This window comes from Pelecanus crispus, chromosome 26, assembly GCF_030463565.1.
Source record: "Pelecanus crispus isolate bPelCri1 chromosome 26, bPelCri1.pri, whole genome shotgun sequence".
Taxonomy (NCBI): Eukaryota; Metazoa; Chordata; class Aves; order Pelecaniformes; family Pelecanidae; genus Pelecanus; species Pelecanus crispus.
The window spans coordinates 710,354-715,480 of record NC_134668.1 but is presented as its reverse complement, the minus strand read 5'-3'; positions in this window follow the sequence as shown (position 1 = coordinate 715,480).

The following is a 5,127-nucleotide window of genomic DNA, read 5'->3' as shown; positions in this document are numbered from 1 at the left end:
TGTCCCCACTCCACGGGGTCGACCAGGGCGGCTGTGCCCTTTGGGGGGGCTGTGGGGTGCGGGGCATGGGGCAGGGCAGCCATGTGCTTTGGGGGGGCTGTGGGGCGTGGGGTGTGGGGCAGGGCAGCCATGTCCTCTGGGGGGGCTGTGGGGCGCGGGGCCGTGGTGCTGGGCACGTCCCCACTCCATGGGGTCGGGGAGGGCGGCCGTGTCCTCAGGGGGGGCTGTGGGGCATGGGGCTGTGGGGCTGGGCACGTCCCCACTCCATGGGGTCGGGGGGGGTGGCCGTGTCCTCTGGGGGGGCTGTGGGGTGTGGGGCTGTGGGGCTGGGCACGTCCCCACTCCATGGGGTTGGGGGGGGTGGCCGTGTCCTCTGGGGGGGCTGTGGGGTGTGGGGCCGTGGGGCTGGGCACGTCCCCACTCCACGGGGTCGGGGGGGGTGGCCGTGTCCTCTGGGGGGGCTGTGGGGCGTGGGGCCGTGGGGCTGGGCACGTCCCCACTCCATGGGGTCGGGGGGGGTGGCCGTGTCCTCTGGGGGGGCTGTGGGGCGTGGGGCCGTGGGGCTGGGCACGTCCCCACTCCATGGGGTCGGGGGGGGTGGCCGTGTCCTCTGGGGGGGCTGTGGGGCGTGGGGTGTGGGGCAGGGTGGCCGTGTCCTCTGGGGGGCCGTGGGGCGCGGGGCGTGGGGCTGGGCACATCCCCACTCCACGGGGTCGACCATGGTGGCCGTGTCCTCTGGGGGGGCTGTGGGGCGCAGGGTGTGGGGCAGGGCAGCCATGTGCTTTGGGGGGGCTGTGGGGCATGGGGTGTGGGGCAGGGCAGCCATGTCCTCTGGGGGGGCTGTGGGGCACGGGGCTGTGGGGCAGGGCACAGCCCCACTCCACGGGGTCGGGGAGGGTGGCCGTGTCCTCTGGGGGGGCCGTGGGGTCCCGGGGGTGCTGCGGGTGGGAGCGGGTGTGAGAACGCGCGGCTTTGCACGATCACGCGCTTCGGCAGGAGCGTGCGCACCTTCGCACGAGCGCGTCCTGCCCCGTTCCAGCCCCCTTTTGCCCCATTTTGTCCATTCCAGCCCCATTTCACCCCATTTTGCCCTATTCCTGCCCCATTCCTGCCCCGTCCTGCCCTGTTCCTGCCCCATTCCCGCCATATTCCTGCCCCACTCCCACCCTATTCCTGCCCCGTTCCAGCCCCATTTCACCCCCTTTTGCCCCCTTCCAGCCCCATTTTGCCCCATTCCAGCCCCATTTTGCCCATTCCAGCCCCATTCCAGCCCCCTTTTGCCCCATTCCAGCCCCATTTTGCCCCATTCCAGCCCCATTCCAGCCCCATTTTGCCCATTCCAGCCCCCTTTTGTCCCATTCCAGCCCCTCTCCCGCCCCATAGCCGGTTCGGCCCCACATGGCCGCCAGCTGCGGGGTTTGCTCCTCTGCCAAACCTGCGCCATTTCGGTGTCCTTTGAGGGTGCCGGCGGTGGCACCGTGCCGGGACAAGGAGGGGACGAGGAAATGGAGGCGCGGGAGCAGCCCGGGCAGGGGCTGAGCCGGGGGCCCCGGGGTGTCGGACCCGTGGGGTCCCCGGGGGGATCCACTCCAGGGTCCCCGAGGTGTCTGGTCACAGGGGGTCCCACCTGGGGGGCACGGGGACACCCTGGGGTGTGGTGGGTGGCCCTGGGGCTGCAGGGGGGTCCCACCGTGGGGTCTCCACCCTGGGGTGCACGTGGCGTGTGGGTGCAGGGGGTCTCATGCCGGGGTCCTGGAGGCGTTTGGTCCTGGGGTCCCATGGGTGTCCCCCCCAGGGTCCCTGCAGTGCCCCCCCAGGGTCCTGGAGGTGTTTGGTCCTGGGGTCCCATGGGTGCCCCCCCAGGGTCCCTGCAGTGTCCCCCCAGGGTCCTGGAGGCGTTTGGTCCTGGGGTCCCATGGGTGTCCCCCCCAGGGTCCCTGCAGTGCCCCCCCAGGGTCCTGGAGGTGTTTGGTCCTGGGGTCCCATGGGTGCCCCCCCAGGGTCCCTGCGGTGTCCCCCCAGGGTCCTGGAGGCGTTGGGTTCTGGGGTCCCATGGGTGCCCCCCCAGGGTCCTGGAGGCGTTGGGTCCTGGGGTCCCATGGGTGCCCCCCACAGCGTCCCCCCCGGGATCCCCCAGGTGTCCGACCCCAGTGCCGGCAGCGTTTGGCGCCGGGGCTGCCCCGTCACCCCCCACCCTCCCTGACCCCCCATTGCCAGCGCCGTGGGGCCGCGCCCCACACCTGGGCTGGATGCGGCCCCAGTGCAGGGGGGGCTCGCGGGGCTCCCCAAGACCCCCCCACCCCTCCGCTCCCCCTTGGAGGACCCCCAGGGAGACGGGGGCCGCCCCTGACCCCGCTGGCGGCGCGGGGGGGATGTGGGGGGCCCTTCCCCGCCCCGGCCCCTTATCAGGCGCATTCCTCCCGTGCCGGCGGGAGATGGAGGAGCTGGGAGCAAACACGTCCCGGCCCCCCCCGAAAGCCGCCGGGGCTGCGGCCGGGTCATAAACCCCAGATGAAAGAGCGGTGGCTGATAAGGCCCCGCCACCGCCCCCCGCCCTTCGGGGAACCCCCCCAGCTCAGCACCCCGAGGGCTGCACGGCCCCCGGCCGCGGGGAAGGGGGGGCGTCCCCCGCGGGACCCCCGGCTTTGGGGACATGGGGTGGGGTCCGTGGCCCCCTGGCCAACGGCAAACCAAAGCCTGGGGAGACGCGTGGCCTCCCCCCAAAACGGGGTGCGGGGCCGCGCGGGCTCCCCAAGGGGGGACGCCCAGGGTGACGCTGACCCCGGGGGGCTGCAGCACCCAGGGGTGGGGGGGTCTGTCCCCCCTGGGGTGCCGGGGGGGGATTTGGGGCTGAGGGTCTCCTGGCGTGGGGCTGAGCGCATTCGGGGCTCACCTGCGGCCGCTACCTGGGGGTCCCGGGGCCGTTGCTTTGCCCCCCGCCCCGGCCCGTTTGAGGCCGTGCCTCAGTTTCCCCGGTTCATGGGGTCAAAGCGGAGCGGGGCTCGGCCGGGAGCCACCGACGCGGCTGGGAAGTCCCGGCTGCTCCTCAGGTTCCCGGCTGAGCCTCTCCCGCCCGCCCTGAGCCGCGCCGGGGGGGACTCGGGGGCTTTGCGGGGGCCGGCGGCGGGGGGGTCCCGCACCCTGCCGGGGCCTGGCACCCACCCAGGGCCCCACTCCCTTCCTGCCGGCCGTATCTCGGTGGGGAGGGAAGTATTTGTCCGGGTTGCAAATTCCTTTGTGATAAGAGAAGCTGGGTGGAGAGCTGCTCCGGGGGGATGGAGAGATTCTCCGGGGGGATGGAGAGCTGCTCCGGGGGGATGGAGAGATTCTCCGGGGGGATGGAGAGCTGCTCTGGGGGGATGGAGAGCTGCTCCGGGGGGATGGAGAGCTGCTCTGGGGGGATGGAGAGCTGCTCTGGGGGGATGGAGAGCTGCTCCGGGGGGATGGAGAGATTCTCTGGGGGGATGGAGAGTTGCTCCGGGGGGATGGAGAGATTCTCCGGGGGGATGGAGAGCTGCTCCGGGGGGATGGAGAGATTCTCCGGGGGGATGGAGAGCTGCTCCGGGGGGATGGAGAGATTCTCCGGGGGGATGGAGAGCTGCTCTGGGGGGATGGAGAGCTGCTCCGGGGGGATGGAGAGATTCTCCGGGGGGATGGAGAGATTCTCTGGGGCAGGGGAAATCTTCTCTGTGGGGTGGGAGAGCTTCTCCGGGAGATGGAGAACTTCTCTGGGGGGATGGAGAGCTTCTCTGTGGGTTGGGAGACCTTCTCCAGGGGGTAGGAGAGCTTCTCCAGGGGTTGGGAGAGCTTCTCCGGGGGTTGGAGAGCTTCTCCGGGGGTTGGGAGAGCTTCGCAGCTGCCCTCCATGGGCCATGGCTGCTTTCAGCCCCTGAGGAGGAAGGGGGAGGCAAATCACAGAATCATCGAATCATGGAATCGCTGAGGTTGGAGAAAGCCCTTTAAGATCATCCAGCCCAACCACTAACCTCACACCACCAAGTCCACCACTGAACCCATCAAGGGCAGAGTAGCAATTCCATGTTTCCTGGCTTGGGGGCTGGATTATTTTTTAATGAAAGTAAAAACCAGGAATCACTGAGGTTGGAAAGGATCTCCAAGATCGTCGGCCCAACCATCACCCCACCACCGTGCCCACTAAACCATGGCCCCCAGTGCCACCTCTGCCCTTCTTTCGAACACAACTCGTGTCCCCCCCGCGGTGTCGCAGCTCTGGGGGGCTCTGAGACCCCCTTGCAGAGCTGGGGGGGCTCAGCCGTGTCCCCCCCCACTGCACTTCAACAAGGCGACGGCAATCCAAGCGTGGGATCCGGGAGGGTTCTGGCTCACGGGCTCCATGCGGGGACTCGGGGCGGGGGTGGGTGGGTGGCTGTGGCTGCACAGGGACAGACGGATGGACAGCTGGCTGCATCTGTGCGGGGGGGGGGGGGGTTGGGTTGGTCCATAAAGGTGGGGCTGCCCCGGGATCAGCAGGTGGGTAAGGGATGGGTGGAGGGATCGGTGTCTAGAGGGGTGGGTGGGTGGCTGGGTCTGTCCTGGGATGGATGGGTGGACGGATGGACAGGTGGGTGGGTGGATGGATGGATGGGTGGGTGGGTGGATGGATGGATGGACAAGTGGACGGATGGACAGATGGATGGGTGGATGGATGGACAGGTGGGTGGGTGGACGGATGGACAGGTGGGTGGGTGGATGGATGGACAGATGGATGGGTGGATGGATGGACAGATGGATGGGTGGACGGATGGACAGGTGGGTGGGTGGACAGGTGGGTGGGTGGATGGATGGACAGACGGATGGGTGGACGGACGGACAGGTGGATGGGTGGATGGATGGACAGGTGGATGGGTGGATGGATGGACAGGTGGGTGGATGGATGGATGGGTGGTGGATGGATGGATATCTAGAAGGATGGGTGAGTATCTAGAAGATGGCTGTGTCTGGCTGGTGGTGGGTGGATGGAAGGATGGAAGGATGATGGAAGGATGGAAGGATGATGGAAGGATGGAAGGATGATGGAAGGATGGATGGATGGAAGGATGGATGGATGGACGGACAGATGGATATCTAGAAGGGTGGGCGTTTGGGCCTGCCCAAGGACAGACGGAC